This window comes from Thamnophis sirtalis, unplaced genomic scaffold (assembly GCF_051295495.1).
Source record: "Thamnophis sirtalis isolate CommonGarterSnake01/CBP01778 unplaced genomic scaffold, rThaSir2_p1.2 scaffold_10, whole genome shotgun sequence".
In the NCBI taxonomy this organism is placed as follows: Eukaryota; Metazoa; Chordata; class Lepidosauria; order Squamata; family Natricidae; genus Thamnophis; species Thamnophis sirtalis.
Genome location: NW_028261390.1, coordinates 8,999,015 through 9,026,427, shown reverse-complemented (window position 1 = coordinate 9,026,427; position 27,413 = coordinate 8,999,015). Strand labels below are relative to the sequence as shown.

The 27,413-nt window shown below is 43.0% G+C and overlaps 1 protein-coding gene across 1 annotated transcript in view; it reads left to right on the top strand.

The window, feature by feature from the left end:
• Positions 1-27,413, top strand: part of PRKG2 (protein kinase cGMP-dependent 2) — a 105,393-nt gene that overhangs the window by 10,604 nt on the left and 67,376 nt on the right. The gene's annotated exons all lie outside the window — the stretch shown is intronic.

Here is a 27,413-nt window from a genome sequence, read left to right as displayed (position 1 = left end):
AAAACGGGTCAGTTTTTTGCTCCCCAAAAAGGGCATGCGTATGCTTTGGGAGGCTTATAGAGTGCTCCTGGGGGCTGGGGAGGGCAAAACGGGCAAAAAAACGACCTGTTTTTCACTTGTTTCCCCCCCCCAGCCCCCAGGAGCACTCTATAAGCCTCCCAAAGCATATGCATGTCCATTTTTGTGAAGGGGTGGGGTTTCGGGAGGCCAAAAATGCTGTATTCATTGTATAAGATGCACCCAGATTTTTACCCTCTTTTTTCGTGGGAAAAGGTGCGTCTCCGAAAAATATGGTAGTTTGCATGTCACAAGCCATGATGCTGTGTGTTTGGGGGATTCTGTCGGCCCATTAGGGCCAAGGATTAGGAACAAAGGCTTCTTAGCACATGTTGGGTTGAAAACCCCCAGTATAGGATATCAGCTTTGTCTTGTAGTATTAGATGGAATGGTGTTTTTTTTTTTTTAATTTCTCAAGTAGTTTCTATATGCTGGATATAATTTAAGTCCTGGGCCCACCGTTGAATTGTAGGTTGCATATTTAGCGTTGTAAAAGGAGTCCTTGTTGCCCTCTGAGTTTGGTTGTTTTCTTGCAGACATTTCATTACCCAATGCACTGATGGGGTTACCTAGTTTGGGTAATGAAAGATCTGTCACAAAACAAACAACAAGGGGAGCACCAAGCACCCTTTGTTTCAGCTCCAATGTACAAATATTCTGTTTTACTTGTTCTAAAATTCTTTCCACATTGGTGCCATGGCATAGTGTGTCCGTCCATCCATCCATCCATCCATCCATCCATCCATCCATCCATCCATCCATATCTCCCTCCCTCCCTCTCTCCATCCATCTATTCTTCCCTCCCTCCATCCATCCATCCTTCCATCCATCCATCCTTCCCTCCATCCTTCCTTCCTTCCTTCCTTCCTTCCTTCCTTCCTTCCTTCCATCCATCCATCCATCCATCCTTCCCTCCATCCATCCTTCCCTCCCTCCATCCTTCCTTCCTTCCTTCCATCCATCCATCCTTCCCTCCCTCCCTCCCTCCATCCTTCCTTCTTTCCTTCCTTCCACCCATCCATCCATCCATCCATCCTTCCCTCCCTCCCTCCCTCCTTCCTTCCATCCATCCATCCACCCATCCATCCATCCATCCTTCCCTCCATCCATCCTTCCTTCCTTCCTTCCTTCCATCCATCCATCCATCCATCCATCCATCCTTCCTTCCTTCCATCAATCCATCCATCCTTCCCTCCCTCCCTCCCTCCCTCCATCCTTCCTTCCTTCCTTCCTTCCATCCATCCATCCATCCTTCCCTCCCTCCCTCCCTCCATCCTTCCCTCCCTCCCTCCCTCCCTCCCTCCATCCATCCATCCATCCATCCATCCATCCAATTTTGTGGATGCCAAACTCCTTAAACTTCTGAGCGGTTTATTTATTTAATGAATGAATGAATGAAATACTTATGTACATATGAGAGCTTACGCACCGGAAACCAATTCCTTATGTGTCCAATCATACTTGGCTTGTATTTTTTTATGATTTATATTGTTCTGTTGTTTCCTAGTACGATTTGATTGCTTATTAGTAACCCATGACTATCAATGAGTGTTGTATCTTATGATTCTTGATGAATTTATTTTTCTTCACTCTTTTCTTCTTCTCCCCCCTACCCTTTATGTGCACTGAGAGCATATGCACCAAAGATAAATTCTTTGTGTGTTCCAATCACACTTGGCCAATAAAGAATTCGGTTCTGTTCCACTCCATTCCATTCTATTTTCTATTCTATTCTATTCTATTCTATTCTATTCTATTCTATTCTATTCTATTCTATTCTATTCTATTCTATTCTATTCTATTTTCTATTCTATTTTCTATTCTATTTTCTATTCTATTTTCTATTCCATCCATTCATATTCTATTCTATTCTATTCTATTCTACCCTACCCTACCCTACCCTACCCTACCCTACCCTATGCATACATACATACATTCTGTGAAAGAGATTCCTTGCCTGCAAGGAAGTATTTGTTCTCCGAGGACCTTCCCTCTGTATCTGCATAAGAGGAGAGAGATTTGGGATGAAAAGAAGAAAGCAGGGAGAAGAGATAATTGTTCAGGCTGGTGCACAAAAGCTGTTGCCAGTTCTTAAAACATAAAAACTCATTCCTTATAAATGACTCTTCCAAATGAAGAAACCGTGGGCTGTTTTTTTTTTTAATTTAAGGTCCAGGGGAGTCATTCTAAATGTGGGCCTCATTTTTTTGTGCTTTCATTCTGCTCCCTGTGAAGATTTTGTTCTCTCTCTTTTTTTGGCCAATGGAATCAGTCTGTGTCTTTGCAACTTAAGATAATTGTGGCGCATGGACACATTAGGCTTGTTTTTGTAGCTGATGCCTGCAATGGAGCAGAAGGAAGAAAAAAAACACCCAAATATTATCCCAGGCTTAGAAATGATGTTCAACCAATGCCATTCCCAAGTAAAAAAACAAAACAAAACTGATTTCCAACAACGAAGCTAGGCAGCTTCTACAAAGTGCCATTTTCTTCTTCTTGTTCTCTGCATTTCTCACTGATGCACAAATTTAAATAGAGGCTAGAGGAAAAGAACAATTATTAAAATGACAAGAACTTGATTAAGATGCTGCCCTGTCGTGTACCATGGCACACAGTTGGTGATATTCTTTTCTGCTCTTCCTTCTCATCCTATCTCCTGTTCTTCTAGCACAGCATGTTCAACCTCGGCAACTTTAAAAATATGTGGACTTCAACTCCCAGAATTCTCCTACCAGCAATGTTGGCTGGGGAATTCTTCGAGTTTAAAAAAAATGCACTTTAATTTTTTTATTTTTATCAGTTTTTATTTTAAACACATAAACACATCAACAAAAACAAACGCATGACTTAAGACAACATAGGAACAAGAAGTTCCATCATATATCGTACAGCAGTTCCGTATCGGTTCCTTTGCAGTTAGTGTTTTCCCTTTCTATACTTTTCTATCTTACATTCATGGTCTCTTTATTCTTTATCCATTTTTATGTACAATTCTATATTTATTTATACTTAGCTATTTATAACCAAATATTGTTTACCTATAATGTGCTATATATTCTTACTATCATTTATTCTCTTACATGCAATTCTAGGTATACATTCACATGGTTATTCTTTTTCTTTGCCAATCTTATACTATTGTTATTCCATTTAAAAGATTATAGGGTACAGTTTGGATTGGATTGTTTACCATCCCTAGCGCCTGTTATGACGCCACCTTATTTTCTCTTTCTTTTCTTTTCTCCCTCCCTTCCTTCTCTACTTCCTTCCTTCCTCCTCTCCTCCCCCTTCTTTCTTCCCTTACATCTCCCCTATTCTTACCCTCTCTCTTCCCCTTCCTACCCTCTCTCCTTCTCTTTAAAGTTACCAAGGTTGAAAAACACTGCAGGTAGTCCTTGAATTATGATCACAATTGAGTCCAAAATTACTGTTGCTAAACGAGACAGTTGTTAAGTGAGTTTCGCCCTATGTTATGACCTTTCTTGCCACAGTTGTTAAGTGAATCACTGCAGTTCTTAAGTTAGTAACAACGTTGAGATGTTGAGGTTGAGAAATATTGATTTAGAATATCATGTGGAACACGTGTTGGAGTGATTGGACCAAGAGTTGGGAGGGCCTGATTCAAATTCCCTCTCTGCTCTAGAGGTTAACTCAGTAAATTTGAACCAGTCAAGGTCAAAAGCCAGGAAGAAAGCTGTATTTTAGTTAAGGTGAATACAGGTAGTCCTTGACTTACGACCACAATTGAGGAAAAAAAATTGTTGCTAAGTGAGACACTTGTTAGGTGAATTTTGCCCTATTTTGCTACCTTCTTCGTCTCATTTGTTAAGTGAATCACTGCAGTTGTTAAATTAGTAACACGGTCCTTAAGTGAATCTGGCTTCCTCATTGACTTGCTTAACAGAAGGCTGCAAAAGGGGATCCGTGACCACAGGACACTGCAACCGTCATAAATATGAATCAGTTGCCAAGCATCCGAATTTTGACCACGTCAAAATTCCTCATCACCGTGGGAATGCTACAATGGTCGTAAGTGTGAAAAACAGTCGTAAGTCACTTTGCTCTTATAACTGTATTCCTGTATTCTAGAAGCTTTGTTCTTTCAAGGTTTCAAGATGTGGTTGCTACATTTTAGACATCTCCTTGAAGGCTACCTATTGAATAGTGGGCTTCAGTAGGCAAGAACCAGGCCAGCATAGTTGCAACAGCATTTATTGATTCACAAATGAAACTGAGGAACTGCAGGCAAATGCCCATGACTTATATTCTAGGCCCACAGGGCCTTAACCAATCATAGAACTAGAAAAAGCCCGCCCAAATATAAATGGTCTACATTTCCCTCCAAAACAGATGGGGTCATCTAAAAGTTAGTTTCACTTTAGCACAGTTAACAGTTGGGGTCATCTAAAGGTTAGTTTCACTTTAGCACAGTTAACAGTTGGGGTCATCTAAAGGTTAGTTTCACTTTAGCACAGTTAACAGTTAGGGTCATCTAAAGGTTAATTTCACTTTGGCACAGTTAACAGTTAGGGTCATCTAAAGGTTAATTTCACTTTGGCACAGTTAACAGTTAGGGTCATCTAAAGGTTAGTTTCACTTTAGCACAGTTAACAGTTGGGGTCATCTAAAGGTTAGTTTCACTTTAGCACAGTTAACACAACTATATGCATTCAGTACATAACACTACCCATCAGAAAACCTTCTGTACAGATAGTCCTCAACTTACAACAGTTCATTTAGTGACCGTTCAAAATTACAATGGCACTGAAAAAAGTGACTCGCGACCATTTTTCACACTTACGACCATTGCAGCGTCCCCATGGTCACCGGATTTACATTTGGGTGCCTGAAATCTGACACACATTTATGACGGTTGCAAACCAGATTCACTTAACCAACCATGTTACTAATTTAAGAACTGCAGGGATTCACTTAACAAATCTGGCGAGAAAAGTTGCAAAATGGGGCAAAACTCACAACGAATTTCTCAGTGAGCAACATAAATTTTGAGCTCAATTGTGGTTGCGTGCTGAGGACTACCTGTACTGAACTCCAAAGCTGGTTCTAAGTGAAGCCCTAGCCCGCACAACAAAATAAGAGATCACCCATCAAAAGGGCAGGCGGACATATGTTGTTGTTGCTTTTTAAATTATAGATGTGTTAGACTTGTGAGAACAAACTTCTGGACTGAATAAATATTTAATCTGCTCCTGCAAGTTTTAGTTCTGAGAGATGATACTCTGCCAGAAATTGACACTGGCACTGGCAATCGTTTTATTAGGCTTTTAAGTCAGATTGGGGCAACCGGCAGACCGTATGACATGTTGAGATTCAGACCTGTTTTATGCAGCTATGCCAACCTTCCCTGATGACTGAACTTTGGTGACACGATCTCCTGCCCTTTTAAGGCAGGAAGTACATGAATGTTGAATCCTAAGCTTTGAAATAGGCTTGACATCATTCAAACAATAAGCCCTCAATAGAATGGAATGGAATAGAATGGAATGGAATAGGAAAGAATAGGGATTGGAATAGAATAGGGATAGGATAGGGTAGAATGAAATGAAAAGGAATGGAAATAGGAATAGAATAGGAAAGAACAGAATTGAATGGGAATGGGATGGGATGGGATGGAATAACAGAGTTGGAAGGGACCTTCGAGGTCTTCTAGTCCAACCCCCTGCTTAGGCAGAAAACCGTATAACATCTCAGAGAAATGTTGTCCAATCTCTTAGAAACTTCCAGTGTTGGAGCATTCACAACTTCTGGAGGCAAATTGTTCCACTGGTTAATTGTTCTAACTGTCAGGAAAATTTCTCCTTAGTTCTAAGTAGATGTGAACATTGTCCCAGGATAATGTTGAGTAGGTGCCCGGGACCAAAGCTTTATTCTTCAAAGCTTTCAAACGTGTGCTGGAGCCCATCGCCTGGGAACTTCTCTCTTCCAGAATTTGTGTACTGGATTGTTCTATGTGAACAATGCAGTAGCTCAGTTGTTAAGACACTGGGCCCGTTGGCTGGAAAGCAGGCAGCCCAGGTTTGAAACCTGAGCACCATGCAGTGGATGAGCTCCCGTCTTCTCCCTGGCTGCTGCCAACCTAGCATGCAAATGTGAGTAGATGAATAGGTACTACTTTGGTGGGGAGGTAACAGCCGCTCCATGATGTCATTCTGGCCACATGATCGTGGACATGTCTTCGGACAAAGCTGGCTAGTGGAATAAAATCTGGAGGGCCTCCTTTACTTTAAAGGTAAAGGTTCCCCTCACACATATGTGCTAGTCGTTCCCGCCCCTAAGGGGCAGTGCTCATCTCCGTTTCAAAGCCGAAGAGCCAGTGCTGTCCGAAGATGTCTCTGTGGTCATGTGACTGGCATGACTAAACGCCGAAGGCACACAGAACGCTGTTAACTTCCCACCAAAGGTGCTTCCTATTTTTCTATTTCCATTTTTATATGCTTTTGAACTGCTAGGTTGGCAGAAGCTGGGACAAGTAACGGGAGCTCACTCCATTATGCGGCAGTAGGGATTCGAACTGCCAAACTGCCAACTTTTCTGATCGACAAGCTCAACATCTTAGCGACTAAGCCACCACTTCCTTCACTTTACTGTTCTATATATTGTATTTATATGGCTCCTGGTCATGTAGCTTTTAGTTGTTAATGAGGGTGTTGATTGTGTCATCCTCCTCCCCATTAAATTTGGCCCTTGTTTACTTTCCCACCTCTGGTTTAAGACAAATTGCAGTTGGTCGGGAGCAAGTCAGAGTTAGGCAATAATCATTTTCAGTTTTTTAGCAGCTACGTGGGTAAGAAGCCGAAATATTAGCTGCCTTCTGTGACACATAATGATAATTTTTTCCGTGTTGTTATGGAAACAGGTGATAACTCTTATGGGTCAGTGTGTGGTATACTCAGCTCTCAAGGAGAAAGGAACTTTTGAGAGTTTATATAAATGAAACCCGTAGGGAATTTGGGCTCCGTGAGAAGGAAATGAAACCGCAGAGAAAAGGGAAGCGGGATTGAGAATAGCCAGGAGTCTCCTTGTCTTCCTTCTGGGGTGTCTATCAAGAATGCAAAGCCTAAAGATATTTTTAAAAAGGGAGTTACCCTTTCTTTGAATGCAACAGTATTAAATGCATAAGTGGTATTCAGCCGGGTCTGTCCGGTTCTGGCGAACTGGTAGTGGAAATTTTGAGTAGTTTGGCGAACCAGCAAATACCACCTCTGGCTGACTCGCCCCCATCTATTTGCTGCCTCCCATGTCCCAGCTGATCGGCATCCCAGCTGATTGGCTGGGTCTTCTTTTGTTGCCCTGCACAGGAGAACGCAGCTGGAAAGCAGGTTAGTGGGGTAGGGAGGGAATGGGGATTTTGCAGTATCCTTCCCCCAGGAGCGGGGAGGGAATGGGGATTTTGCAGTATCCTTCCCCCAGGAATAGGGAGGGAATGGGGATTTTGCAGTATCCTTCCCCCAGGAGCGGGGAGGGAATGGGGATTTTGCAGTATCCTTCCCCCAGGAGAGGGGAGGGAATGGGGATTTTGCAATATCCTTCCCCCAGGAGCGGGGAGGGAATGGAGATTTTGCAGTATCCTTCCCCCAGGAGAGGGGAGGGAATGGAGATTTTGCAGTATCCTTCCCCCAGGAGCGGGGAGGGAATGGGGATTTTGCAGTATCCTTCCCCCAGGAGTGAGGAGGGAATGGAGATTTTGCAGTATCCTTCCCACAGGAGTGGGGAGGGAATGGGGATTTTGCAGTATCCTTCCCCCAGGAGCGGGGAGGGAATGGGGATTTTGCAGTATCCTTCCCCCAGGAGTGAGGAGGGAATGGAGATTTTGCAGTATCCTTCCCACAGGAGTGGGGAGGGAATGGGGATTTTGCAGTATCCTTCCCCCAGGAGTGAGGAGGGAATGGAGATTTTGCAGTATCCTTCCCCCAGGAGCGGGAAGGGAATGGGGATTTTGCAGTATCCTTCCCCCAGGAGAGGGGAGGGAATGGAGATTTTGCAGTATCCTTCCCCCAGGAGAGGGGAGGGAATGGAGATTTTGCAGTATCCTTCCCCCAGGAGCGGGGAGGGAATGGGGATTTTGCAGTATCCTTCCCCCAGGAGTGAGGAGGGAATGGAGATTTTGCAGTATCCTTCCCACAGGAGTGGGGAGGGAATGGGGATTTTGCAGTATCCTTCCCCCAGGAGTGGGGAGGGAATGGAGATTTTGCAGTATCCTTCCCCCAGGAGAGGGGAGGGAATGGAGATTTTGCAGTATCCTTCCCCTGGAGTGGGGAGGGAATGGGGATTTTGCAGTATCCTTCCCCCAGGAGTGAGGAGGGAATGGAGATTTTGCAGTATCCTTCCCCCAGGAGCGGGGAGGGAATGGGGATTTTGTACTATCCTTCCTCTGCCACGCCTATCAAGCCACACCACACCCACCATGCCACGCCCACAGAACCGGTAGTAAAAAAAAAATTGAATCCCACCACTGATTAAATGTGAAAAAAATACTAATGGCGAGATGAGATGTTTATGCTGGTGTTTGTCTTATCTTCCAATTATGGGTCCCTTTGACAGTTTGATTTAAAAAAGCAACCAGCTCTGTAGGCATTGGACAGTCTGTTCAGCATAAAACCATCACATCTATCTCTGAAAGGAAGCCGATGGTTTCTGGCTTCTCCAACATCAGAGATTTAGGAGGAGAAATGCCTATAAACACTAAGCCCACAGGGAAGCAGTGATTATAACAGATAACAACTTGATTCACTCTTAAATATTGAGTTTGAGACTTCTAGAAGGTCAGAATGGTCCACAAGTAGCTATTGTGATCATGGGGGGGGGGCTTTTCTCACAACCTCCCAATCACCTCTTTTTTCCTGTCATGTCCCAACGGCGTTGTCATCATCTCATCTCTCATGTCATCTCTCATCTCTCTTCTCATCACACTCATCCCTAGCCTATGGGGGGCGGGGGGGGGAGATAGTTTCGGTTGTCCTTAGCTGTCCTAGTGTGACAGTGTTTTCTTCTATATGGAACGGAGTGGAGTGGAATGGAATGGAATAGAATAGAATTCAAACCTAATGAGAAGGAAGGACTCCCTGGAGAAGAGCCTCATGCTGGGAAAGATGGAGGGCAAAAGAAGAAGAAGGGGATGGCAGAGAAGGAGGTGGCTGGATGGAGTCACCAAAGCAGTCGGCGTGAGCTTAAATGGACTCCAGAGGAAGGTAGAGGACAGGAAGGCCTGGAGAAACGTTGTCCATGGGGGTCGCGACGGGTCGGACACGACTTCGCAACTAACAAGAGCAGCAACAAAAACAAGAATAGAACAGAACAGAACAGAACATATGGAATGGAATGCACTAGAATAGAATGGAACAGAACAGAATAGAGCAGAAAAAAAATATTTGACCAAATGTGGTTAAACATACAAGGACTTTGTCTCCAATGCAGAAGCTCTTAGTGTGCATGGAAAGCAACAGAGTAGTAATAATCATAATAATATTAACAGGAGGTAGTAACAATAGCAATAGCAGTTAGACTTATATACCGCTTCATAGGGCTTTCAGCCCTCTCTCAGCGGTTTACAGAGTCAGCATATCGCCCCCACAGTAAAGAAGATAAGGATAATAATGCTACTACTATAACTGTAGTACATGGGTAAATGTACAGAGCGGCATTAGATAGTACTGTGAGGATTAGGTGTTTGGCAGAGTGATGGCACAAGGGGAAAAAATTGTCTCCATGTCTAGCTGTTTTGGCATGCAATGTCCTGTTAGTGGCATCCCGAAGGGAGGAGTTGAAACAGTTTACCGTATTTTTCAGACTATAAGATGCACTGGAGTATAAGACGCACCATGATTTTGAAGAGGTAAATTAAAAAACAAAGTTTTTGCACTCTGCACACTTCCCAAACCCTCTGCATGCCTCGTTTTTTGCACACACACAAAAAAAACACCACACACACAACCCCAAAAGGCCATGCAGAGCTTTGGGAGCTGATAACTGTCAGACCTGGCCCCATCTCTCCCTCCGACACAGAGCCCTCATCAGAGACTTTTCCAGACTCCAGGACTGGCCCATGTTCCTCCCCGACCTCCCCACTGTCTGAGTCTGCTACCAGTTCCGCTGGCTGCTGGCGAGCCACAACAGGCAGTGAAGAAACACCTTTAGTTGTTACTCACTCACAATTGTCCTGTCCAAATGACAACCAAATAGCCTTCTGGAATTCCCAGCAATCACCCAGACTAGGAATGATGGATGCCATTGTGTTCCACCCCTGGAATATGTAATGTGAGGGAAGTCCATTATATCTCTTACTTCCTTATAGTGAAGCATTCTGAGTTTGATATATGATGATCTTTGTTCCTGGAAGGTGAGGCATGGAGAAAGACCACAGAAGGTCACAGCTGAGATCTAAAAGCCAATAAACACCCTGAGGCGCTTCTGCTGTTTTCCTCGCAGTTAGTAACACTGACCGATCTTTGTGCTTAGAAATTTGCAACCTCTCTTAGATCTTCACACAACTCCTTTTCGCTCTGGTCGTCTTACGAATCAACTCTCTTCTACATTACGGTATTTTTCAGAGTATAAGACACACCTTTTTCCCTCAAAAAAGAGGGCAAAAATCTGGGTGCATCTTATACGCTGAATACAGCATTTTTGGCCTCCTAAAACCTCATTTCCTTTGCAAAAATGGCTTTGCATAGCCTTTAGGAGACTTCCAGAGTGCTCCTGGGGGCTGGGGAGGGCAGAAATGAGCAAAAATGGGGATGTTTTTTTATCGTTTATGCCCCCCAGCCCCTAGGAGCACTCTGTAAGCCTCCTAAAGGCTATGCATGCCCCCTTTTTTAAAATGAAAAACGGGCCATTTTTAGGAGGTCCGCAGAGTGCAAAAACTTTTTTAAAAAAAATTGCCTTCTCAAAATCTTGGAGCCTCTTATACTCCAAAAAAAATATGGTAACTCTAGTGCAAAGGTGAAAAAGTCTCTGGATTATTTTCCCCCAAACACAGAAAAGAACAAAACTCAAGTTTTATGACTTGTTTATTAACGTAGTGTTGCAATTCTTACTTCTGCTTAAGCCTTCGAGGAGCTTTTTCTTTCATCCCATTGTCTCATTCCCAGGGCAGTTTAAAGAAGACAAGGAGAAATATGAACCCATACTCAAAATCTAGACGCTTTAACGTCAGCGTGATAAAGCAGCCAGCATGACTAACGTTCTAATGACAAGTGTGGGAAAATCAAAGGGAAGATTTTGTGTGTCATCACAAAAATAAATCTTCTCCACTTCCACATGGGATGATGAGGCTACAATAGAGAGGTCTTAATGTGCCAAATGGAGGGACCAACAGAAGATGAACATATGCGTAGCTCAGCTCTGAATTGTGATGTTCTTAGGTAATCTCTGAGCTTCGGGGTTTGCTTCCGGACATTTTACTACCCAAGTGGGTAATATCATCAGTGATATTGTATGGAGGAAGTTTGTTCAGCAGACATCTTGGTTGGTTACAAAGTCATATGGGAATATACATTCCTTGCCTTCCTGTAGTGTAATATAATGCTACCCGATAACCTGGCGTTGCCCGGGTATTTATTTATAGGGGGGAAATGTCTGGACCCAACGTAATTTCTAATGCTGGATTTTCCACCTTACCAGAGGGAGCCTCCTTGTGGAGTACTGTGAAGTCGTTACCATGGCAACTCCACTGCGCTGTACAGTAGAAGCCATTTTACGGCAGTACAGTAGAAGTATTATTAGATAATCTCAGATGTCTACACAACACAGTCGGTCTTAAATCAGAAGAGTTTCATTTCCCCCAACAACTTAAAACTCTCTCTCTCTCTCTCTCTCTCTCTCTCTCTCTCTCTCTCCCTCCCTCCCTCCCTCCCTCCCTCCCTCCCTCCCTCCCTCTCTCTCTCTCTCTCTCTCTCCTTCCTTTTGTCTCTCTGTCCCTTTTTTCTTTCATCTCTCACTCTTTTTCTTTCTTTTTTCTTTTTTTATTTATTTATTTCTTCCTTTCTCTTTCTCTCTCTCTCTGTGTCAGTCTGTGTGTGTGTGTGTGTGTGCGCGTGTGTCAGTGGTGGGTTTCAAAAAAATTTTGGAAGCTCTTCTGTAGGTGTGGCCTGCTTTCCGGGTCCACTGGTGGAACCTCTTCTAACCGATTCGGTAGATTTGACGAACCGGTTCTACCGAATAGGTGCGAACTGGTAGGAACCCACCTCTGACACGAGTCATCAGCATACACAGAAGATGGTGAGAACAAAACTCCCTTCATGATAACTCCTCCAGCACCTAGTAATTCCACAAGCCCCCACTCTCTCAGTTACTATGGCAGCCGATAGCAAGCAAGCAAAGCAGAGGCTGACTTCACCGTTTCGGATTATAATGGGCTGATTCTGTTTGGTCTTGGTGCTAGGCCTATTAGAGATAGTTCTCAACTTACAACAGTTTGTTTAGTGACTGTTCGAAGTTACAACGGCGTTGAAAAAAAGTGGCTTGTGATTGTTTTTCCCACTGAAAAACACTGTTGAAGTTGAAGTGATCGAAATTTTCAGATGCTTTGCAACTGATTCATATTTATGACGGTTGCAACACCCTGCAGCCACGTGATTCCCTTTTGCAAACTTCCGTCAATGGGGAAGCCAGATTCACTTAACAATGTGGTTACTATCTTAACAAGTGCAGTGATTCACTCCACAACTCTGGCAAAAAAGGTAGGGCAAAATTCACTTTAACAACTGTCTCGCTCAGCAACAGAAATGTTGTGCTCAGTTGTGCTCATAGTAAGTCGAGGACTACCTGTATTTGGAGTTTTTTAATGGACATTCGCTTTCCCCTAACTTTCTCTTTACTTTTCAAGACAAATGAGGCTTAAGAAGGTCTTAAGATGTTCTTTTTCTTTTTACGTGATTCTCTGGGTACATTGAGATCATGCTTAAAGTAACTTCACTTTGACAATTCTCCAAGAGAATTGTCTATTTACCCTCTTTAGTTTTGCTTGTGTGATTTCCTCTTTAGCAATAGCACTTAGATTTCTATACCGCTTCACGGTGCTTTACAGTTCTCTCTAAGCAGTTTACAGAGTCAACATATTGACCGCCGACAATCTGGGCCCCCGACAATCTGAGCCAAGGTGGCGCAGTGGTTAAATGCAGCACTGCAGGCTACTTCAGCTGACTGCAGTTCTGCAGTTCGGCTGTTCAAATCTCACCGGCTCAAGGTTGACTCAGCCTTCCATCCTTCCGAGGTGGGTAAAATGAGGACCCGGATTGTTGGGGGCAATATACTGACTCTGTAAACCGCTTAGAGAGGGCTGAAAGCCCTATGAAGCGGTATATAAGTATAACTGCTATTGCTATTGCTATTGCTAATTGGCAATTGGCAATTTAATAAATGTGTATGCCGCCCAATCCCGTAGGACTCTGGGCGGCTTACAGCAAGATAAAAATAAGAATTAAAAATAACATAAGATATAATTTAAAAAACAGCACACCATACATTCCATTAAGTGGGGCTGGACTTTGTTCAACAGCCCCAGGCCTGCCGGAACAGCCAGGTTTTAGTGGCTGTTCGGAAGGCCGAGAGAGTGGGAAGGGTCCGGATCTCTACGGGTAGATCGTTCCACAGGGCCGGAGCAGCTACAGAGAAGGCCCTCCCCCGAGGAACCGCCAGCCAGCATTGTCCGGTCGACGGCACCTGGAGAAGGCCCAACCTATGAGATCTAATTGGTCGTTGGGAGGTATGTGGCAGGAGGCGGTCTCTCAGATATCCAGGTCCTAAGCCATGTAGGGCTTTAAAAGTAATAACTAGCACCTTGAAGCGCGTTCGGAGACCAATAGGAAGCCAGTGCAGTTCGCGGAGGATAGGTGTAACATGGGTGTACCTAGGTACACCCGATATCGCTCGCGCGGCTGCATTCTGGACCAACTGTAGTCTCCGAACACTTTTCAGGGGCAGCCCCATGTAGAGCGCATTACAGTAATCGAGCCTTGAGGTGACTCTGTTTACCAATCTCAATTTCATTTCAATCCTTTACCAAGGATAGAAAGTTGAGTCAACCTTGAGCTGGTCAGAATTGAACTCCTAGCTGTGAGCGAGTTAGCCTGCAATACTGCATTCTAACCATTGCACCACCAGGGTCCCTAGCAGTGGTGGGATTCAGCCAGTTCGCACCTATTCGGGAGAACCGGTTGGTAACTTTCTAAGTAGTTCGGAGAACCGGTTGTTGGAAGAATTCTCCTTTTGTTTTTTTTCTACTTTACAGGGCTAATCCTGTAAGGAAGGCAGGAAGGAAACATTCTGGTGTTGTTTCTAGCCTCATCTTTATTGCCCTGCTTACAGAAACTGCCTCGCTAGTTAACCCTTATTACCATTGTAACAACTAAGGTGAAGTGCCCATCGACCTGAGTGACATTGACTTGGCCACGCCCACATGATCACATGACCACCGAGTCCCGCCTACCCAGCTGGTCATTAGAGCAGAGAACTGGTTGGTAAATTATTTGAATCCCACCACTGGCTCCTAGCAATAGCACTTAGACTTATATATTGGTTAGGATTGAACCCCTGACAGTGGGCAGAGTTAGCTTGCAATACTGCATTCTAAGCACTGTGCCACCATGGCTCTTTACTTTTTCTTCTGTTATTTCCTTATTGCCATTATTTTTCTTTTCACTACACAGGTTTGAAAGTTGTTTGATTTTTAATATAAACTCATTACTCATTGATGATATTTCTCTGGAAACCACAATGATGCGTGCGTCTTGCTTCATGAGTAAACATTTATAGAAAGAAACTAAGTGCAGGGTTTTTAATGGAGTTCATTTTTCTATATATACATTCTCTGCAGTAAATAGATCTGCCAGGAGAAGTAAAGATTAAAAAGAGAATTGTTGGCTTGGGGTAGGGGAGGTAATAAGGAAGTGATCGTTTGGAAAAACAAAATAAGCATTCAGTTCATTGGGGTAATTTTTTCCGAAATAATTTTTTTTTATTGGAAGTTTTACAAAGGAGGTAAAAATGAACAACAACTTCTAAAAAATAAAAGCCAAAAAGAGAGAAGAGAAAAAGAGACAAAAATACAGAAAGAATAAAAAGAAATAGAATAAAAAGTAATAGAATAAAAAAAGCTTCAAATGTCCTTTGCAGCAAACATAAGTACAGCTACAACACTGTGATTACTCTGTGATTGCAAAAGAAAACCCATTTTTTCTATTATGTAGTTTTGTTTCCTAATCATTGAAGCCACAACTCATAAGTGCATTTTTCTCCATCGTATGCGAAAAGTCTTTAAGGGGTTTCAAGTTAATCATAAATGTAGATAAAAGCAGCCCTTAACTTATGACTGCATTTGAGCCCGAAATGTCTGTTGCTAAACAAGACCGTTGTTAAGTGAGTTTTGCCCCATTTTATGATCTTCTTTGCCACAGTTAACCAAATCACTGTGGTGGTTAAATTAATAACATAATTGTTAAGTGAAGAGCCGAGGTGGCGCAGTGTTAAATGCAGCACTGCAGGCTACTTTAGCTGACTGCAGTTCTGCAGTTCTGCTGTTCAAATCTCACCGGCTCAAGGTTGACTCAGCCTTCCATCCTTCCGAGGTGGGTAAAATGAGGACCCGGATTGTTGTTGGGGGTGATATGCTGACTCTGTAAATCGCTTAGAGAGGGCTGAAAGCCCTATGAAGTGGTATATAAGTCTAACTGCTATTGCTATTGCTAATCTGGTTTCCCCATTGACTTTGCATGACAGAAGATTGCCAAAGATAATCACATGATCCTGGGATGCTATAACCATCATAAATACATGCCAGTTGCCAAGAGTCTGGATTTTGACCATGTGATCATGAGGATACTACAACAATCATATGTGTAAAAAACTGACATACGTCACCTTTTTTTTGCGGGGGGCATTGTAACTTTGAACATTCACTAAATGGATGGTTGTAAGTTGAGGTCTACTTATATTATTTTCCTTCCAGTCAAGGAAGTTCAAATTTAGCCATCACTGCAAGGTCCACCATCTTTGGAGCATCTTCAGGGCCATGTGATCAACATTTAGCAATAGCGCTTAGACTTATACACCGCTTCTCAGAGCTTTTGCAACCCTCTCAAATGATTTACAGAGTCAGCCTCTTGCCCCCAACAATCTGGGTCCTCATTTTACCCACCTCGGAAGGATGGAAGGCTGAGTCGACTTTGAACCGGTCAGGATCAAACTCCTGGCAGTGGGCAGAGTTAGTCTGCAACACTTCATTCTAACTGCTCCACCACACCTTCCTTCCTTTCCTTCCTTCCTTCTTTCCCTCCTTCCTTCCCTTCTTCCTTTCTCCCTCCCTCCCTCCTTCGCACTTAGACTTATATACCACTTCAGTGCTTTTACAGCCCTCTCCGAGCAGTTTACAGAGTCAGCCTCTTGCCCCCACAACAATCTGAGCCCTCATTTTACCCACCTCGGAAGGGTGGAAGGCTGAGTCAACCTTGAGCCTGGTGAGATTTGAACTGCCAAATTGCAGGCAGCCGGCAGTCAGCAGAAGTAGCCTGCAGTACTGCCTCCTCACCACTGCACCACCACGGCTCTTGAATGCTTGGCAGCCAGCCTATACGGCATATTATTTGCAGGGTCCCATGGTGATGTGATCACCATTTGTGAACTTCCCAGCCAGTTTCCAACAAGCAAAGTTAATGGGGGAAGCTGAATTCACTTAATGACCATCTGTTTTGCTTAATAACCATGGCAAAAAAAGTTTGTAAAATCAAGCGCAACTCACCTTGATTAGTAATAGAAATTCTGGTCATATGTTGAAGGTCATATGTTGAAGACTACTTGATTACTTTTGGTGTTAAGTAGGAGACAAGCACTGAGCCACTATGCTTTGAAGGAACTCTTGAGTTTCATTGTGGGGGAGGATGGAGCTAATTAAAATTGACCATTTTCCTATTAAAATCTCTAGCCTTCCCTCTACAGCTGACTTTTTTTTTCTCGTTTCTGTTTATAGTGGTTTGTGTGCATGTGTTTTTTTTTATTTTTTATTTTTTTATTTCAAAACAAACATACAAATCCTCCTTCTTTAAATACTGTAGAAGGTTACAAAAGGCTTTTGTGCATCTCTTCCACCGTCAAGTATAATTCATATTAACTCTAGTATCTTAACTCAGATGTTTATACATATTACCATCATCATACCTCCACTTTTATTTGACTACGATTGTTTAAACTTCCTTCATCATAAAATATACCAAGATTTAATACATAACCACATACTGGCATTTCATTTACTTACTTATAAAATCCTCCATTAACACTAAATCTTTATACCCTATTCTAGCTAAACATCCATAATATTTAATAACAAAAGTTTCTAATCCTCCTTTCCAAATCACTGTTTACAATTTACATCCAGTTTCCTTATATTATACCCATACATATATATAGATTATTATCATTATCCTTTCTTTATTTCACTAGATCCTATATCATAACATTTCCCCCCTAATAATCAAAACTTAACTGTGTCTAATTTAGTTCTTTTTTTATTGTTATTATTATTATTAACCTTTATATATAATCCAAAAGGATTTCTAGCCTTCCCTTCACGGGTATCATTCAATATTCATATCCAATTATTGCTTATCATAACACTACACATTGTATACATTACTATCATTATCAATTTTTTTATTTAACTGTACCTATTGTCACTAAATTTAAGTAGATTTACCTAGTTTTAAATTATATTCTTCCATCTATCAACCTGTATCTTTCCAATAACAAAACAATCTCATATCTTCTGCTTGTGCATGTGTGTTTTATATGTGTGTCAGGAAAGAAACTTTTATAAACTACATTTAAACCACATAACTAAAGAGCCCAAGGAGATTCTCAATCATCCAGATCATTGTTGCATAGGAAGTTAGCACCCACCTCTCTCCTAGGAAAAAGAGATATTTTAGGAAATATTAAAAGGGCAGAATAGTTCCCCTAAAAGGGAAGCAGAAACTCATCCTCCTCACCACCACCTTTGTCAATGGGCCATTAAGGTCTGGGCCAGTCTATTCTACATAACAAAGGTCTATCTACTTCAGGCAGAGCCATAGGAGGAATTGCCCAAAGCCCCTTCATTATATAGAGCCGAGGTGGTGCAGTGGTTAAATGCAGCACTGCAGGTTACTTCAGTTGACTGCAGTTCTGCAGTTTGGCTGTTCAAATCTCACCGGCTCAGGGTTGACTCAGCCTTCCATCTTTCCGAGGTGGGTAAAATGAGGATCCGGATTGTTGTTGGGGGCAATATGCTGACTCTGTAAACCGCTTAGAGAGGGCTGAAAGCCCTATGAAGCGGTATATAAGTCTAACTGCTATTGCTATTGCTATTGCTATATCATCACTCAGCAAGAATCAACCAAGCCTGGGACTCAGAACAGCCTACAGAGTTGCCCCTGCATGGCCCACTGGGAGTCAGACAACCAATCAGAATACAAGATCCAATTCAAAAGCCCAGAGAGGGCATAAAACCCAGGCACTCTCAGCATTTATTCCTTCTTTTTTTGCCCAGGACCTCAAACCATGTGATCCTGTCCACCATTAAACCATTTTTCCTAACAGCCTCCATGTTTCCAGTCTGTTTCTCCCCACTTGGAACTGAACCCAGATGGATATTTCTTCCAACAGCTGTTAGTTCTCATCCAATAAGTTTTCAAAGGGGAAAAAAAATCCCCAAAAATCCCAGTTGCCTTTTGGAAAAGCACCTTTGGGGCACATAACTAAGAAAAACAAGAGTGCTTTAAAAATTGTATGCATTTTCAGATAGCTTATTTCTCCATTTGAATTCCTAGAATTGAGTCCCCCGGAGATCACTTTGAGTGAGCTGGCCAAAACTCATTTCAAGTTCTCTCTTTTTTTTCTATTCTGTTTCGCTATTCCTTCGTATAAAAAAACTACTTACGGGTTAATGCTGGGTGATGAGTTTTGTTTTGTTTTTTGACTGAACATCGTGACCTATTTACAGCCTAGCTTTTAATCAGGAGCATCCAAAACGATCAAAGTTTCCATCTGGATTCCTTCGCTGTCATGGTATTTTCCTAACCTTTTATCCCTGCCATTCTTCATCCTCAGCTCTGCTGTAAAAATAATAAAGGAAATAAATCAGATCACGAAATGAAAAGTGATTGTTCGGTGTCAGGGCATTCCCTAGAGACGTTAAGGCGATGCGTGATTTTTCGGAGACCATTTTATAGCGTGCTGTTCCATTAATCCATGTGTAAAGGGCCTTGGAGCTTTTCATGAATGGGATGTGCAGATTTATTTCACTACACTGACTGTTCAAGAGGCAGTCATAATAGTTACCCATAATTGGTAAAATGCAAATACTGTCCCTTTTAAGTTAGCTCTGGGTTCAGGTTTGCTTATTTGCGAATGAATGACAAAAAAGTTTAATAAAGCAGGAGTCACCAACCTTTCGGACCTCAGGGACCACTAAATTCATAATTTTAAATCCCGCTGTCCACTAATACGATCTGCCTAATGACCGGCTGGGTGGGCGTGGCAAGGTGGTCATGTGACGGGGTGGGAGTCACCAATAGCAATAGCAGTAGACTTATATACCGCTTCATAGGCCTTTCAGGCCTCTCTAAGCGGTTTACAAAGAGTCAGCATATTGCCCCCAACAATCTGGGTCCTCATTTTACCCACCTCGGAAGGATGGAAGGCTGAGTCAACCCTGAGCCGGTGAGATTTGAACCGCTGACCTGCTGATCTAGCAGTAGCCTGCAGTGCTGCATTTAACCACTGCGCCACCTTGGCTCACCAACTCGATGTCACTCGCGTCGAAGGCAGCCTCTACTCGCCACCCCTCCCCTGCCCGCCTGGGCCCCTTAGGGCCCCAACAGCCACCATGAGAAAGAGTTGGCAAAACAGCTGGCTCCGTTCAAGTTGGTTCAACTGACCACGAAGGAGGCTCAGCAAAAGCACCACACTGAGGACTAGGAGCATAGGCTTTCCAAGCAGAGGGAAGGCCTGCAGGAGTGCAAGGCCAGGTGCTGGCGCCTGGAAGGTCAGCGGGGTATGATGGTCAGCCAGTCCCAGGCCATGATGCAGTCCCACTGGAATGAGGCCCTCCAGCTCTTTGCCACCAGTGGCACTTCCCTCCAGCCTTCGCTCAAAGCCCCCCACCAGGAGGCTCAAGCAGACCCCAAGTCAGAATTTCTGCCCCTCCTCCAACCAGCACAAAAAGACCCCAAAGGGGGAGACTCTCTGTAGCTACACAAGCGTTCATTGCACGTATCCGGCCCAGGGGCCGTAGTTTGAGGACCCCTGATTTAGTGCAATATAAAAAAATGCATATAATTTTTCTGGGGACCACCAAATTTTTCTCACGGATCACCAGTTGGTCACTGCTGTAATGAAGTGTTTCTCTATCTCAGCAACTTTTAAGATGCATGGACTTCAACTCCCAGAATTCCCTCACCGCTATGCTGGCTGGGGGATTCTGGGAGTTTGAAATCCACACATCTGAAAAGTGGCGAAGGTCCAGATACACTTGTCTGATGTCTCAAATGTAATGGGCTTCCGTTACATGATCATGGACAAGTAACTTTTTGGCATGTAATTAGAGACGTAATTCCTATTTGGCGGGAATTTGAGGCAAGCAGTGAATAGAGTAGCAGAAGTGGTAAACGGATTTGCAACCCTTTGTCTTGAGGCAAATAAATATGTAGTTCAGAGATAGATAACATCTTTCAGAGGCTTTGGATTACAACTTCCATAAAGTCTTGCCATTAATGATTGGAGCTAAAGTCCAAAACATCTTTCAGAGGCTTCTCCTCCTAACAAGCGTAATCAAACCTTCTGCTCGAGAATTTGCAAAGCACCACTGCCTTAGATAGGTTTTAGTGGAAGTTATAATAATCCAGGATGTGCTTGTCTCTTGAAAGTGAACGCTTTGTATATAAACAGAAAGCAAATCTCAGTCCCTTCTAGTACTGATGATGTTACCTAGTTGGGTAATGAAACATCTGCGAGAAAACAACTGAGTTCAGAGAGCACTAAGAACCCCACAGATCATGAATTGCCTTCCTTTGTTTTTAAAATGAAATCTACTAACATGGAGTCAACAGAAAATTACTTGCCACATAGCAATAGTAACAACACTTTGACTTATATACCACACTCTCACCCTTCTCTAATAGCAATAGCAATAGCAGTTAGACTTATATGCTGCTTCATAGGGCTTTCAGTCCTCTCTAAGCGGTTTTCAGAGTCAGCCTCTTGCCCCCAACAATCCGGGTCCTCATTTTACCCACCTCGGAAGGACGGAAGGCTGAGTCAGCCTTGAGCCTGGTGAGATTCGAACTGCCAAACTGCAGGCAGCTGACAGGCAGCAGAAGTAGCCTGAAAAACTGCACTCTAGCCACCGTGCCATCAAGGCTCTTATAGGTCAAAGGGGAGGGGGGGTTAATAAAAGCTGCTTGGGTGGCAAGTCATTTTCTTATTGGAAATGCAATTCATGAGCAGGTACATTGACTTAGATAATTTTGGACTGATATATTTGGGTTTGCAGCAGTGGTAGGATTCAAATAATTTAACAACCAGTTCTCTGACCTAATGAACCAGCTGGGTAGGTGGGGTCAGTGGTCATGTGATTGGGTGGGCATGGCCAACTCAACGTCACTCAGGTCGATGGGCGCTTCGCCTTAGCTGTTACAAAGCAATAAGGGTTAACCGGAGAGGCAGTTTCTGTAAGCAGGGCAATAAAGATTAGGCTAGAAACAACACCAGGATGTTTCCTTCCTTCTTGCCTTCCTTACAGGATTAGCCCTGTAAAGTGGGGAAAAAAACAAAATGAGATTTCTTCCAACAACCGGTTTTCCGAACTGCTTAGAAAGTTAACAACCGGTTCTCCCAAATGGATACCAGCCGGCTGAATCCCACCACTGGTTTGTAGTCAACTATACTGTTAATATGGATGTGTAAACAATCAGATTGTTCTCTAACCATTGTACATTTAAGTCAAAATGTTCTTCTTACTGTATATACTCGAGTATAAGCCTAGTTTTTCAGCCCACTTTTTGGGCTGAAAAAAGCCGCCTCGGCTTATACTCGAGTCAGTGAAAAATTTGCCCGAAATGGAGGAGAAAAAGGGGCGGGGCCATGCCGCTGGGTGACACTCGTGAATGGCCCAGTGCCCCTGTGAGTTTCCCCTCCCTCTGTGTCAGTTTGCCGCGCAGCGCGCACCGCACCATCCCCCCTCCTCACGTTCTAATGTAATGCAGGGCTGTCTTACGATTCCCCTTCCTCCCCCTCCTGCCACTCTGCAACGATGTCCCACCTCCTCCTTGTTATGGCAAGCAGCCACATAGCGATGTCCCACCTCCTCTGGTACAGTGATCCAATGATAGGAATCACTGTGCCGTGTGTCATAGGAGGCGGGACATCGCTCCCGCGGCTGCACGGGACATCATCATCACAGCGGGACATCAGCATCATGAGGTGAGTGAAGTATTTCATTGAATACACCGCTAGTTTACTGTTTTTCTTTGAAATAAATATTCAAAAACATTATTGGTATCTATTTTTATTTTTGAAATTTACCAGTAGCTGCTGCATTTCCCACCCTAGGCTTATACTCGAGTCAATAACTTTTCCAGTTTTTTGTGGTAAAATTAGGTGCCTCGGCTTATATTCGGGTCAGCCTATACTCGAGTATATACGGTAGCTAGATCCTCCATATTTCAGGAGTGCATTATCACAACAAGAAGTGTAGACTTTTTAGGCATGGGGGCTAAACAATAACAATTATTCTGCAACATAAAAGAAGTCTGAACTGGAACCGTAACAGAGGCCAGTTGTATAGATTGCCAGCCTTTGAATTTAATTTGTTTTGTTTTTACAAAAGAATGCTAAGAAATGAAGCCACCCAACTTCCCCTAATTCCATAAATCATAAATTATGGGAGCAGTGTGGTATTTTCACTTGCCACACTCTTTTCCATGAATCTCATCATGGAGTCGTCACAATGAAAAAAGAAAGAAAGAAAATCACTCTTAAGCTATTTGAATTTTCTTTTATTTCTTTTATTATTTGTTACCTGCAGCTCCTGGAACTTTTGTTAAGCATTTTGCCTCTCCCATCAACTCCCTCCAGCATTTCATCTTTTGAAGCTGGCAGAGTTATGAATTGCTTTTGCTTCCCAGCCTTGGTCCTTTGTCATAATTAGAACAGCAGCATTGACTTTGGATGTATTGGATGCTGCTGAAAACGCCTGCATTGTTTTCTCGGTGCTGAAATAATTGTTCGGTGGCTTGAATGACTTAACCAGAACTCATTGCGGCTATCAAATTATTGGCAGCTTTAGGGAAGGGATGGTAGGAAAAAGATCGCTATAACCAGTTAAGTATAATCCTGTGATCTGTGGGATATTTCTAGGACAGGGGTGTCAAACTCAAGGCCATCACAGCTGAAAACAGAGCTCGGGAGACTGTTTTTGCTGGCATAGGAATTCAAGAGGCCGTCGCAGCTGAAAACAGAGCTCAGGAGTCTATTTTCTCTGGCAGAGGATTGCAGGAGGTCGCCGCAGCCAAAAACGGAGCTTGGGAGCCTGTTTTCACTGGCAGAGGGTTGCAGGAGGCTGTTGCAGCTGAAAATGGAGCTTGGGAGCCTGTTTTCGCTGGCATAGGCTTTCAAGAGGCCGTCGCAGCCGAAAACAGAGCTCAGGAGCCTATTTTCTCTGGCAGAGGATTGCAGGAGGCCGCCGCATCCAAAAACGGAGCTTGGGAACCCTATTTTTGCTGGCAGAAGGCTGCAGGAAGCCGTAACAGTGGAAAACGGAGCTCGGGAGTGTTACTGATTATTTGCCTGCAGAGTGCTTGGGCCACCATAGGTGCCCCCGACACGAGTAATGTTGAGCTGGGCATGCTCACCCTGGCCCCCTAAGTCCACAATTTTGAGAGGAGCTTCCGGTGGGTGGAGGGGGGGGGGAGAAGCACAGTGCTCCAAGAGAAGACTCTATGGCAAGGGGAGGGTTTTCCAGTTGTCTCTGCAATTGATAGGGCTTTCAGTTATGACAGGTAGAGGAAAAAGTATGCCGCACTAGGAGGAGACTCTATGGTGGGGGAACTGAACTTCCGGTCAGCTAGGGCTTGATTGTGGTCGTAAGTTGAGGACTACCTATGTCAGGGTTTTGTAAGAAGACGGTCAACATTACCTCTCGTGAAAGACAATCTGAGCACAAATATTAATCTTCCTATGCAGGATGCCACTATATGGAAATATATTCTTGGAGATGTAATTTTTACCCTCAAGGAACAATGCTGAGATCTATCGACATGTACATAATAAGCACCCATCTTGAAATGAATAGAATAGAATAGAATAGAGGAATAGAATAGAATAGAGGAATGGAATGGAATAAATTAGAATATATTACATTAGAGGAATAGAATAGATAGATTAGAATAGAATAGAATAGAATAGAGGAATGGAATGGAATAGATTAAAATAGAATAGAATAGAATAGAGGAATCGAATAGAGGAATAGAATGGAATAGAATAGAGGAATAGAATGGAATAGAATAGAGGAATAGAATAGAATAGAATAGAGGAATGGAATGGAATAGAATATAATATATTAGATTAGAGGAATAGAATAGAATAGAATAGAGGAATGGAATGGAATAGAATAGAATAGAATAACAGAGTTGGAAGGGACCTTGGAGGTCTTTTAGTCCAACCCCCTGCTTAGGCAGTAAACCTTACACCATTTCAGACATATGGTTATCCAACATCTTGTTAAAAACTTCCAGTGTTGGAGCATTCACAATTTCTGGAGGCAAGTTGTCCCACTGCTTAATTTTTCTAACTGTCAGGAAATTTCCCCTGAGTTCTAAGTTGCTTCTCTCCTTGATTACTTTCCATCCATTTCTTCTTGTTCCACCCTTAGGTGCTTTGGAGAATAGCTTGACTCTCTCTTCTTTGTGGCAACCCCTGAGATATTGGAAGACTGTTATCATGTCTCCTTTTGTACTTCTTTTCCTTAAAATAGACCTACCCAGTTCCTGCAACCATTCTTCATATGTTTTAGCCTCCAGTCCGCTAGTCATCTTTGTTGCTCTTTTCTTAAACTCCTCTGCGGCTGTTTCACTTGGTCTTTCAATGGAGATCTGAGGCTCTACCCTGAGAGGGGATGGATGAAATGGAACATATGAATGACCTTGGGGAAAGATTCTGCCTAGCAAACAATCAGAGAAGAGAGGCAGGAGCCCACAGTCACTTAAGATCTTGTCAGAGGAAAAATCTTAGGAAGGATCCATCCTAAATGGACCAAGTAGTTAAAAGTGGAGTCAGGGAATTTGTGCCTTCAGATTTGCAAGATCCGGTTAATGTACACTTAACCATAAAGCAGAATGAATTACAAGGAATCCTCGACTGAACAACAGTTCATTTAGTGACTGACTCATAATTTATGACCGTCAACGGGGAACATGGATTCACTTAACAGCACTTTGACTAATTTAGCCACTATCGTCATTCCCTTAACAAGTGTAGCAAGAAAGGTTGTAAAACGGGGCAAAACTCATTCAGCAACAGAAATGATGGGCTCAGTTGTGGTCATAAGTCAAGGACTATCCATAATCTGGTCTTGTCTCTTGTCAGGTTTATCTGAGAGGGCTGAGATCAATCTTGCAATTTTGAGTTTCTTTCTCTGACCTTTAAGTGACTGATGGCTTCTGGCTCTCTTCTCTGTCTCCTACGCAGAATTTTCTCTTCTTTCCCCCCAAAGTTATTTATACATCCCATTACAATGGAACCACAGCTGAAAAGAAAATTGATCTAATTAGGCAAATAGAGTTGATATGATTATACCCCATGCATTTTCTTCTGTCAAGTAAAAATAATAACTTTCAGATGAGGTTTCTGCAGTTTCACCCCAAAGATTTCAGAGAACTCATAGAGACTGGATTTGTGACGAGGAGATTTTTTCCCCCATTGTTGTTAGTTGTGAAGTCATGTCCAACCCATTGCGACTCCATGGACAACATTCCTCCAGGCCTTCCTGTCCTCTACCATCTCCTGGAGTCCATTAAAGCTCACGCCGACTGCTTCGGTGACTCCATCCAGCCACCTCCTTCTCTGTCGTCCCCTTCTTCTTTTGCCCTCCGTCTTTCCCAGCATTAGGTTCTTCTCCAGGGAGTCCTTCCTTCTCTTTAGGTGGCCAAAAAATCTTCTTCAGGATCTGGCCTTCTAAAGAGCAGTCAGGATTGATCTCCTCTAGAACTGACCAGTTTGATGGCCTTGCAGTCCAAGGGACTCGCAGGAGTCTTCTCCAGCACCAGAGTTCAAAGGCCTCCATTCTTTGGTGCTCAGCCTTTCTTATGGTCCAAACTTCACAGCCATCCATTGCAACTGGGAAAACCATAGCCTTGACTATACGCACTTTTGTTGGCAGGGTGATGTCTCTGCTTTTTAGTATCCTGGCTAATTTGCCATAGCTTTCCTCCCCAGGAGCAAGCTTCTTTTAATTTCTTGGCTGTAGTTCCCATCTGTTGTGATCTTGGAGCCTAGGAAAATAAAATCTGTCACTACCTCCAAGAAAGTTTCTTGAAGTAGGAGTATTTGAGTAACAGCATCCCAGGGGTGAATTCCAGCAGGTTCTGACAGGTTCTGGATTACTGGTAGCAGAAATTTTGAATAGTTCGGAGAACCGGCAAATACCATCTCTGGCTGGCCCCAGAGTGGGGTGGGAATGGAGATTTTGCAATTCTTCCTCTGGAGTGGGGTGGGAGTGGAGATTTTGCAGTATCCTTCCCCTGCCATGCCCACCAAGCCACGCCCACAGAACCGGTAGTAAAAAAAATGAATTTCACCACTGCAGCAATCTATTCTATATTTCTTGAAAAGATAAAGCATCATTTATATTGTGCTTGCAGAATTCCCCCACCACCACCACCTCCAAATATTATTGTGGCTTAAATCATTAAAATCTAACTGAGGATATTGATTCCACATACTTTAGTAAACAAAACTAAAACAATATGGCAGGTTAATTTTATAAGTTTTTAAAGCCCTAAATGTTTCACTGAGGGGAAAATTAATGAAGTATATTTTAAATGTTTATTAAATCAGTTTTATTGCCTCACTTGAATGAAAAGAAACAGACGTTCACCTGAATGCTTTCTCTTTGAGATTTCCTTTAAATTTTAAGGAAATCACAAAGTCGCCAAAATATTTAATCTGCTAAATTTAATATGCATGAAGAACTATACTCAAGAAAGGCATTTTTCTCTCTCCTAGGGGTAGATTAAGATTTTATTGGCTTTGTATCTGCTCCATTTATCCAGCCTGATTTGTTTGCCTTTCTAAAGAATGTCCTATAGCTGCAT